The following is a 12,491-nucleotide window of genomic DNA, read 5'->3' on the forward strand; positions in this document are numbered from 1 at the left end:
GTGCCACTGTACAGTTCTTCACAATCTTATGAAAACATCTGAAAAGTCACAATCTTCCCTTAAAAACTACCGCAGGAGAGTAATCCTGCAAGCCCCAATTAACAGCGCTTTTCTACTAAAGAGAAAATAGTTTTTATTGATTTTTAACAGAATGAAACCACTAACTAAATAAATCAATAAATTACAACAAGTACTTATAAACGTGTGCAGTGTCAATATAGAGACCGTTTCAAACTTCTGTAATGGTGAATGGATCCACACAAGCATCAAAGAACCATACTTCAATAAAGAAACTTATAAACAAGAACAACAAAAAACAACTGCCATAGACAATAGTGGTCGAGGGTATGAAATGGTGGAACAAACCATTATAGCAAAAGAAACCCTGATAAAAAAAAGAATTAATCTTTGAACCAAAAACTCGTTTCACTCAAACAAACTGTCCAGTGTACAAATGGGCATGCAACTCGATGTATAATGTACACCAACAATCCATTGCAATACCTCAATCACTATGTAAAACTAAAAGACACAAGTCAAATGAAAACTGTACAAGCCATAGACTCCTGTCCAGTGCACAGCCACACTGGTCTGCAAGGACATTCATTAGCCTGCATTTTAGGAACTGCGTGGATAAGCACTGTCCACCACATCAAAATGTTTGCGACACACCATTCTACTATATGGAATCTTTTGCATTGACCATACTACGCAAAAATTCCTGCTCTAGAACTGCAAAACTTAAATATCATTCTCCTACATGGAACAGCCATAGAACTCCTTCAAGAAACAGAACTACAGTCTAGTTTGCTTTGGCCTGTCTGTTTGGGCTTTCAGGCACTCAAATGAGTGCTTGAATATTTACATATCACAATATATTTACAATGCTTCTTTGTTGGAGTGGATCATATTCAACCCCTTGAGTATAAAATAGTGTGAGACAGAGAAAATGCAGATTGTAACAGACAGTCCTTTTACGATCATAGATATCTTTGCATGTTTTCTCCAGCTATCTCACATGGATTGCTTGTATTTGTTGGGAGTTGGATTCATGCCAGTCCCTGAAGCATGAACTGGTCAGTAGAGCACTAAGTGCAGCATCACTGATTACAATGGTGAACCACCTGATGGCAAAACCTGTGGTTTGTGGAGTAATGTGGGAGATTGAGTAGAATTGGGGCAGTGGGAGATTTTTCTGTCTGTTTAGCCAGCCCACTAGTGTGCAGGAGCCAGGCTGCAACTGCCACCTTTATAGTTATTAGCTGCTATGTTTTCCTTGTGGCAAGGATGGTAGTCAGGTGGAGATAGTAAAGAGTTCTATTTCAGGATCGGTGACAAGAGGTAATGTCATTCTCCTACATGACCTGGACCTCTGTTGAAACAGGTTTGGACTGTATTTAAGTATTATGTGTCAGCCGGTTCTCCACAACCATACTTTCTTTTTTACCCTAAGGATCCATCTGTGGTAGGGTTCTACGTATTTTCCTAAAAACGAATTAACATGCAGTAATTCACTAACACTAATTTACTTTGTTCTTTTAATGCGGCAGGGGTTTCACCTTAAACCGCCCACTACACCTCTAACCACACCCACCGCTACCCGATCCCACCAGAGACAGACTTAGCACTTGGATGACAGACAAAAGCTCCTCCCAGCTCCCCATTTCCCCCATGCCCGCAATCTTGGCCTACACTTCGACTCCAACCTTTCCTTTGCTCAACACATCTCTCTCACCTCCCGTATCTGTCACTTCCATCTCAATAACATTCGCAAAATCTGACCCCTCCTTACCTTTCACACCACTAAAGTCCTCATTTCCTCTTTAATCCTATCTCGACTCTTCTACTGTTCTGCTCTTCTCTTCGGTCTCCCTTCCTCACATCTAACCCCCCTTAAATTCATCTACCACTGTGCCATCCGTTCTCTCTGTCTTCCCTCTCCTCACAATTCCATTTCCTCTTCTCTCTCCTTGTTGGGCTTGCTCTGCTTTCATACCCAACTCAAATTCAACTTCCTCTGTCTTGTCTTCAAATCTCTCTACGACCTTTCCCCACCCTATCTCTCCTCCCTCCTCTCATTCTACTCTCCTCCTTGCCCACTCCGCTCTGCTGACCATTTCCTACTCACTGTTCCACCCACACCCTGCGCTCCTTCTGCTTCCGTTCCTTCCAACTCCTTGCTCCTCTTCACTGGAACCATCTCCCTCTCCCTATCCGCTCCACCACCTCCTACTCTTTCTTCTGCACTTCTTTAAAATCCTACCTTTTCCATTCTCCAACCTGACACCTCTTTACTGTTCTCTCTCGCAACTGTCCTTTCCTACACATGCTTACTTTTATAAACTCCTGGTAAATTGTTCTATACATTGTTCTCAGTTATTAGATTCATAACACGTTATCTATTGCTTGTAACATATTCAATATTGTTTCATGTAAAGTACTTTGGCTTAAAGCGCTATATAAAATCCAATAAATACAAATAAATACAAATACAAAAGACAACCAGGTCCTGTTGGTTTCTTCGTCTGACACCTTCCCATCTCATCACACCAGCCACATCACACACACCCTCCTCTCTCGTTGCTGACAGTCACGCCCATTGGAATAACAGAGTTCAGCTTTAGTGCTCACTCTAGGGCCCGGCTAAACATTTGTCGGGGCTCGTGGGGGCCCCTTTCAAAATATTTGGGGTTCCCTTGCCTACAGTTAGGAAGGCTGGACACAGTCTGTGGCACCCTTGAGTTGCTTAAATAAGAATAGATACAAAGGAATGCCCTTTAATCCCATTTAGCAAGCAGCCAGAGGCGAGCTGAAACACTAAACTGCCACTGAAAAATTAGTAATTGTTCTGACAGCTAGGTGCCAATGCAGATAAAACCAGAGTAAAAGGCAAAGAGGTCTAAACAATGCTGGGGACCAACGCATAGGTAGGGGTGCCCCCAACATTTTATTTTACTAGGGGGGTGGAGGAGGCTTAGTATGAAAAAGTTTGAATACAACTGAGTCAAGGTAAGAGCAGCCAGAAAAGGGCAGCCTATAACATGCACATAAGGCAAAGTGCACATTTAATGCCATGAAATAAATATGTTGCTGTGTAGCAAGACAGCCAAAGTAGGGGCACCTGCATGGGGCCCCCTCCTTGAAGCTCTTGAACAAATACACAGCACAACACATTGACAACACTGTGGGATTGCTAGGCATAGAAGGCACTGACATATTCTAATGTTTCTTCCAGACCTGTCCGGCAAAAGAAATGCAGAACCCGAATTTACACAATATGGATTGACATGATCAGTAGCGACACCACAGTAAATAACATTACAAGTAGTGACATCAGTCTTCAATACTCAAGGATACCTTTGGTAAAGCCATATAAAGATGTTTACACAAGTAAGCCATTATTGTATTATAAATATACAACAACTCAATAGTTTAGTACACCATGAGAGATTTTCTTCATAGCAAAGATCGCAAACTAAATCACTTCTGCCGACACCCAGTGACAGCAGATAAAGCACAATGAGATTAAATGATTTGCCTAGGATCACACCTTTTGTTAAAGTGGTGAAATCCATTGATAGGATTTTAAGGTTTGGGTTTCCAAAAACGAAATCATTAGCTTGTCTAGCAATTCCTTGAAAAGTACACAAAGCACATAAGAAACCAACCTGACATTAGGTACCTTGTTATAGAAATTGATCAGGCAAAAGGAAATAGATAAAGAAGTAGAGCTTTATTTTCACCACCTTGAATACACAATTGGAGTAGCAGCCTGCAAAGGAATGTGGACCTAAAAACAATATCATTTGGTTTAAAAAAAGGTATTCACAGTAAAGGAGAATTCAATATAAGGTAATCTTCGTGAGACATTTTTTTACACAGCATCCAGCATTATATTTCCCTCCAATGTATTATCCCCACTAATCACACCTTTAAAGGAACAACAGTCCTTACTGAGTCACCCCTGTGCCTGGATCATTAACCTCTAATCGGTTTATTGAAATGAGGTGGACACAAAGCTGAAACTGCGGGTACTGGTGGAGCAAACATTCTTATCCAAGTGGCTGCTTTTTTATTGTTTACCTGTTCATTTATCTATTGCAGCTGTGATTGCATATAGGTGGCCAGCTAGGGAAAGCACCTGCCCACCTTGCATCACGCATATGCTCCCCTTTCACTCCTTTCCCTTCTTCTTCCTTTTTCTCATGTTCATCATTATTTTTGCCCTCCTTTTCTCATTACACAGCAATTTCCTCTCTATTATCCCACTCTTTCCTGCTCTTCTTTTACACTATGTAATGCTCTGTTCTTACCTCATTCCCTTAATCCTTCTCTTGCCTTTTATTTCTCTTTTTCTGCCAAAGGTTCTTTGTATAAACATCCCGCTCTCTTACTCCTTTGGCTGCTTTTCACATGCTCGCCTGGCCTCCCTTACTCTTCATTTCTCACTGACTCTTTAGACCTTCATTATTCCCCATTCTCCCTACACTCGTGAACCCTGTGTTATATTTCCCGTCCCTTTAATCCTCTTCACCCTGTTTCTCCCCTCACTCTTGTGCCTTATTAACTCTGACCCATTCTCCTGCCCTCTTTCATTCTCTGAACCCATTCATCTGTTTACCCTCACCTGGCTCTGTTCAACCACTTTATCTCCTGCCTTCCCTCACTCTCAGTCTCTCCCTCTCTCCCTCATGCTTCTGCCCTCCTTCATTCTCCACTCTCCTGTCCCATCAGTATTCATATTACCTGCCCTTCTGTACTTTTCCCCCTCACTATCCTGCCCTTATTCCCTCTCCATTTCCATTCACTGCCATGTAGAAGGGCCCTGTGGAGTTGGAGGAGATATGGAGGTGGCGGGTTGGGGTTAAGGGGTCTTACAAGTGCCACAAGCAGCACCCACAAAAAAGGTAACCCCTGGTATGTTATGAGATTAAAATGTGAACTCCTTCAAATTTGTGATGTTCAATGACATTTCAAGCGTGTGGGGTAAAACTACCAGGGGCATGCACAAAATGGTTCGGCATGCTGTAGGAATTATCTTTTGATATCACCTCCTGTAACGTCCCCTCCCACTGCCTATTGCCTTGAAGCCTATACTTTCCTGCATTAGCTTCAGGCTTGATATTTCAATATTACCACCATTGACAGCAACATCTGGTGAGGTGGGACAGCCGCCTCTAGCTAGAGTCAGACCCCCGGCACAGAAAACTGTAAATAACACAAGTTTAAAAAGAAGCATGTATCCCTAAATTCATCATTGTGAAACACTGCCCACTCTAGGCTCCACCTACATGACCCACCCTCCTGGAGCCTTCTGTCATTTTGCCTTAAATCTACTACTGTATCCAACCGTGCTGGATTCCCTACCCCTTTTTTTTAATAATTTTATAAACCTATCTATTTTACTTGTGCAAAGTAAATTACCAGATGGTAAATTACCATGTAGTCATGTATTTCGATAACACCATGGTACACGCTATGGGAGATAAGATGGGTTTGTCATCTCCCTTAATATACACTACCAGACTTGGACTTTTGTTGCACACAATAAGGGAGATGTCAAGGCTGCAGTCCCTGACACTAATCCGGGGCTGACAGTAACACTAATTCCATTCTTACTCAGTAGTGGTCACCCAATAGCGTGGGTAACCTCTGCACCACCTACTTAAGCCCACATGCGACCTTCGTCATTAAACATCCGGAGGCAAATCACGAAAGGCCTGGACAACACGGGGTCCGTTGCTGCTGCGCCGCGCAGGCGAGCCACCACCTCTTACATTGGAATGATTGTCCTGATAGGGCCACAGGTGGTGCCAAGGATCTGCCTTGCAAGTCATGCTAGATTCCCAACTGTCCGCGGGAAAATTGAGAGAAATGTACCACTTTGTGGCATCCCTCCACCACTCACCAAGCTGGTGGTGGCATTGTACAACTTAGGTGATAATTGGGACCCTGTCCCTTGCTACTTAACAGATGTGTGTTGACGAACCGAACCCTAATTGTGATCATGTATTTGGGCAATCATAGCACAATTAAAACAGTGCATCTCTTTCCGTTATCAAAGTATTCAATTGAGTGTTGTGATTTCTTTTAATAAGTTTCATGTTGACGGGGTTTCCTGAATCAGTGAAGTATTATGTTTAATTAAAACTGACCCGGTTTCCCTGAGGCATGAACAGCACTTGGAGGCATGAAAAGAGAGTAGAAGAGATGGACTGGAACTCAGTTCCTGACAGTGCCCACCATTAACGCCGTGTATTAATTACTATCTTGCTGAGAGCGGCTTTCACATGAATGAGAGAGGAAACATTGCTAACTTATATCGGATATGCATCAAATGATGACAACTTTATTTACAGTGGAGGAACCATGAAGCATAATTGCACTTGTAATGTAGGTGTTAGAAAACAGACTTGGAATGTTTCCGTGCAGCCTGTAAAATGCACTTCGCATGATGCCAGACAGAGAATATTTGGGACGTAACAACTCGTCTAATAGCATTGCATGTGAGCGGGTGAAGCAACCGACCCCTAAATCATCAAGGGGAGTTATTTTCTTCTCAGAATTTCTTTTTAAAAAAGGTGTTACTGATGCATTGTACAGTATCATGTTCCAAATGAGTATTTCAGTCTTGTACATTATTTCCCAAAAGTGGCAATGTCCCAGGAAAGGATGGGCCAGTTGTCACAGTTTTCACCATATCCCAAGCATTCACACACGTGTCTGGGGTTATTCAGACACCCACCCACCAATGCATACATTCACAAGGTTTTCCCCCAATTAACTATTCAGGACTCGTGTTCTCAGACTCAACTCTGGCGCATGGCCCAAGGCCCATCCTGGGCCATGGTTAATCCTTGTTTAAAGAATCTTCTCCATTCCAAGGACCCATACCTGCCCCAATGGTGGAAGTATGTTTCTAAACACTTCCCCCATTGGCAGATCTTGTAACGAAAGCAATTGGAGAAGAATCGACCTGCCAAATGCCACACAAAGTGGACATGACTTTCTAGCAATGTGGAGAGACTGGCTCCGGATTTCAGCATTCCACCTCAAAGTTTAACATGGTGTTGTGCATCACGCATGTACATTTGCACCATTACCAGCTGTCACTAAACATCTATACAAAGCTGAGCTGTGGGACGAATGGCTGGATGGGCCTTCGGCAAAGAGAGTGAGTCTTGCCCCTCACACCACAATGAGTCTGCATCACTTACCCCTAAACTTACATCCTTTTACTTGCATCCATATTATTGTATCCTTTTACTCTATGCCCTTGCCCTTAAGTGCTTATGGCACTGAAAAAAATACCATTTTGCACTGGTCGGTTAGAGGAAATGTCACTGCAAAACTGCCTGGCATTGATGCAAAATCAACCAGTGCGAATGCAATTTATATAATCTAACCCCTGGTCTTTTTTACTACTTGCTGACCACTCTGGGTGAATCATGTTATTTTAAAACCCTTAAAACAGCACATCTATTAAGTCTCTCCTTTTCTTGGAAACCGAAGATGATTGTCCAGCATACTAATTCCTATTCAAAGTCTATTGCAGACAGATGATGAAAATACTAAAAGTGCTTGACAGCCACTCCCACATTTGTGGATCCTGGGTGATGAGTATTGCTCTAGTACAAAGCTAAGGGGGGCCATAGAAAGATAGGTTCTTTTTTAGTTTAGTCATCTTTATTAAGATTTCACAAGTAAGGACAATGCAATATGAACAATAGCAGAGTATTATTTTAACAATAGAAGAAATGAAAGGTATCATATGAGGCTATTCGACTAAGAATGTAATAAAGAAGATATCATGTAAATAGGTACAGAAAAGAGTACATAATAGAGGAATGTATGAGCAGTCATACATGTGAGGTTCATATGCCTGTAAAAAGAAAGAGATAAAGAAAAAACAATGCATATAACCAATGATTAGCACTCTGCATGAGCTAGAAAGTTATTATACAATAGACTCACAGGGGGAACGATAGACAAAACGAGACATACCGGACACAATGGGAAATGAAAGGAAGGGAACGAGGGAGCACCTGATGCAATTGATTGTAGATATATAGTGCAATATCCATTGAGGAGTTAAATATAATCACATGTAATTGGCAGAAACGACATTTAGGAGAAGTCGTTTATGAGCCATGAGTGGACATATTATGATAGGCTATTTAACGTTGTACCTGGATACTATATCAATATAGGTAGCCATTCAATGTTGAATTCTATGCACGTGGCAAATATTGTTCTACCATCCTTTAACAGAGATATTTGGAAAGCTTTTCCAATTGGTTGTAATTAGTTTAATTAGTTAAATAGGTCAACCAAGACAAATTAAGACTGTAACCCATCATTGTTGATAGCAATACTGCGCATGAAGATATTCGCAAAAGAGAGGGGATTGTCAATTTTAAAGATAACCTTAAAAAATCTCCAGACGTCTTGACAAAACGTATTAACCAATGAGCAATCATAGAATATATATATTGGCAAAAAGCAATCTGAAATCGAAATCCAAATTCAATCCCATGACAAACGTAGCTAGCACTATTGGTGTATTTCAGAATCTAGTTATAGAAGATTTAAAAAGTTTACGTCGAAAAACTAAAAATGTGAAATTCAAAGATAACTTGACAAGAAATGAAAGAAGAGCATTAAAAGAACTGCAGGAGTTGAAGAACTGCATTATAAAACCCTCAGATAAGGGACACAACATTGTTTTGCAGAAAAAAACAGAATACATTAAAGAGGCGTATAAACAGCTCAACGACACCAAGTGCTACACGAGATTAAAGGATAATCCCATGCCAGCATTAGAACTAACAGTGAAATCCTTCCTAAAGAAATATGAAGAAATGGGTATTATATCGGAAGAAACATATAAATTTCTCTATATCAGCAAAGCTATAACTCCGACTATATATTTTTTACCCAAAGTTCATAAGAATCTGCAACAACCCCCGGGGAGACCGATCGTGTGCCTAATAGGCTCAGCATTGGAAAACATATCGAAATACATTGACGAGGTATTGTTCCCTTTTGTGTGCACACTCCCTTCATACATAAAAGACACCACTGACTTCCTGTGCAAAATAGAAAATATTCCCTGGGAAAAAGATTATTTGATGGCCACGATGGACGTTGTTTCCCTCTACACGTCGATAGGACATGAGGATGGGAAAACAGCATGCCTACATTATTTGAACACTAAATCTTTGAACTTTCTGAAACACAATGAGATGGTGATGCAAATGATCAATCTATGCCTCACGAACAATGTCTTCCTTTTTAACAATGAATATTTCAAGCAGATGCAAGGGACGGCGATGGGAACAACCTTCGCGCCTTCCTATGCAAACCTCATGATGGGGTCGTGGGAAGAACTTGAGGCATGGTCAGATGGGAATCAGGTACATACGCAAAATGTGGTTTTATGGTTAAGATACATCGATGACCTGTTTGTTATCTGGAGAGGTACTGCAAAGGGCTGGTTAGAGTACGTAAAGGAATTGAACCAAAACAAAAAAAACTTAAGATTCACGGAGACTCACAGCCGGACACTAATTACCTTTCTGGACGTCAATATTAGAATTGTGAATGAGAAAATAACTTGCGAGCTGCATCGAAAGAAGATTGGCTCAAATACTCCTCTACACGCACATAGTGGACATCCTAAACATGTGATCTGGAGTGTCCCCTATGGAGAATTTGTGAGACTCAGAAGAAATAATACCACTTTGGAGTCTTACGATAGAGAAAGCAAATTGACGGCAGCAGGTTTCAAGAGGCAGATGTATCCCAAAAAAGTCATTGAGAGAGCCTTCCTGAAAGCCAGAACAATTGAGAGACATACCTTATTAGCTGGAAACAAGAACAAAGACCGATTAGAAGGGGAAAAGAGCACTCGATGCATACTTACCTTTGATAACCAGTCAAAAAATATTAAACACATTTTGCAGAAACACTGGAGCATTTTGCTAACTGACCCAGATCTGGCAAAAAGCCTCAAACCCCATCCCGAAGTCACTTTCAGAAGAAATAGGTCTTTTAAAGATATGCTGGTCCCCAGTTTTATGGCCAAGGAAGAAGAAAAGACAGAAGGAAACTGGTTAACAGTGAAAAAGAAAGGCTTTCATAAATGCACACGCTGTAATATATGTAAATTTGCAATTGACGGCGACACTTTTAAACATCCAGTGACAGGACACAAAACAGAGATCAAACAACGGATCACCTGTGAAACAGATTATGTAGTCTATGCCCTCACCTGTGCATGCCATAAATACTATATTGGCAGCACAAAATGCAAGTTAAAGATTCGAATACAACAGCATGTGCGAGCCATCACACACAATGATGTGAACTACCCCATGGCTAAACATTTTTATGAATGTCATAACAAAGAAATAGACAGTTTCAAATTCTTTGGTGTGTATAAAATAGAGTTGGGCCCCCGGGGAGGTGATAAGGAGAAGCAGCTGAGACAAAAAGAAACAAGGTGTATACTAGATTTTGAGAGTAAACAGCCCAATGGGCATAATATTGATGAAGAGTTATACACCTTTCTGGGCAGCTAAAGGAATGTTTTTGTCCCCTATTTGGCACATCTCCATTGAAACAGTAACTATATGTCTACTTTGCTTACTTTATGCTATGCAAAATTAGTATTCAAATTCCCTTCACGGTTCCCAAATAATGAATAGGTGCTCCGAAACGATATACGAGATCAAATAGTTGGTTTTAAAGTTTCTGTATTTTAAATAATTTCTAATGGGATTGGTAATTTTGTGTTTGCTTTTGAGCACATTTGTTGCTCTGCACTATTTTCTCTATATATGGGAATGGGGAAGTAGAGAAGGGAAGAAGAAGAGCAAGGAGAGGCTAATTGGGAAGTAGACTTAACTAGAAAAAAATATAGTCTGCAAACCGGATATCAACTTACTAATGTTGTTGTGTATTTGGGGATAATCTTCCATTCATGGCTAGATATATCGAGCATATTATCTCGATTTCAATTATTATGTTGGAATTGGGACTTCCCTTGCACTAAGTACTTCATTAAATAAATAGATAAACAGGGACCGAGCAGAGATCCAATATTATAAACGATTGGATCCCAGACACTATTATTATAATGAATATAAGACCTAACAGATTTAGGGTGAGCTACAGAGACCCATAATTCGGGGTTTTAGATATTCGTTTATATCCTACTAAGGGAGTTATAGATGGTTTTAATTATGCACTAGTCACTTTAAAATCGGGGAACAAAAAGGGAAAAAAAAAAAAAAAAAGAGAAAAAAAACTTGGGCTGTGAATGTTCCATACTTGTTTAAATCTTTCTCTCTTTTTGCCCAGTACGATCAATATATGTTTGAAGTAAAAGACAAAGAGGCAATCAGAGTTAATGGGTTGAACGAATGTCATTTAGGACATAGATATTTCATCTCAGCTGCTAATGCACAATGCACTTTAAATTTACCTCTAGTAATAAAATGCTCATTCAAATGAATGTATGTCTGTTAGGCAAATTCACTAGGCAAAGATGTCTGCCATGGTTTTGGCACGTAATGCAGATCACTAAATGTGGCCTTCTTTGATCTCTATGTTGGCTGCCTGCCCACCCCCTCCTTTCCCTCTCTCCTCCTCCTAGCCTCATGTTTTAAAGTGGTGTACGATGGAGAAGGTTTCTGTTGTGAAAAAGCGGCGAGTTGGCCGCGAAACGCGTCACGCCTTGAGTGTTGCACTTGGGAGGACCCACACTGGGGTCATACTCTCTATTTTTGGAAATGGATTTCCATGGTTTTTAAATGCTTTTTTCCCGTGTGGATCAATAAAGAAAGAAAATCAGCAAAACGAAAAACGGTTGGTGTGGAACTTTATTTCCCCCCCCCCCTTTCGTTTGCTGTTTGGTGGAAACTGGGCAAGCATGGCTTTATGGAGAGTGCAGCTCGACTTGGCTACTTGAAGGTAGAATTGACAATATATATATATATATAATTGCAATTGGTTTGAATAAACCTTTACAAAAAATCAATAAAATCAAATCAAAACATAAGTAAATCAAACATCTATTAATATCAAAAAAGAAATGCATATCGAAATCACAATAAAAAATCAACAGTATACTGCATAAGCCCCTGTTCACAATAAACCAGCTAAGGTTAACATTTGTTTTCAGACCCACAGGTTTAAACTCTTAATCAATCCAGATAGGGGTAATCCCTCATGAGTCGACTGAATATTTAGGCAATGCAACCATAGCCACTCTTCATTGTACCCTAGAAGATTAATCTTCAGAGGCTCAAAGAATTTAGCATATATGTTTATAGGATCCAGGGGCATTTCCACAGGACCAACAATTCCCATCAGAGCTACACCGAGATTTAGACAGCTTTAAAGGGGTTGTAAAATCACTGTGCATAAGAAAGAGATTTTGTGTAGAATTGGCAGAAGTGGAAACACACCTGATCTTTGCCCACCGT

Source organism: Ambystoma mexicanum, chromosome 5q (genome assembly GCF_040938575.1).
Source record: "Ambystoma mexicanum isolate Mex_15411 chromosome 5q, UKY_AmexF1_1, whole genome shotgun sequence".
NCBI lineage: Eukaryota > Metazoa > Chordata > Amphibia > Caudata > Ambystomatidae > Ambystoma > Ambystoma mexicanum.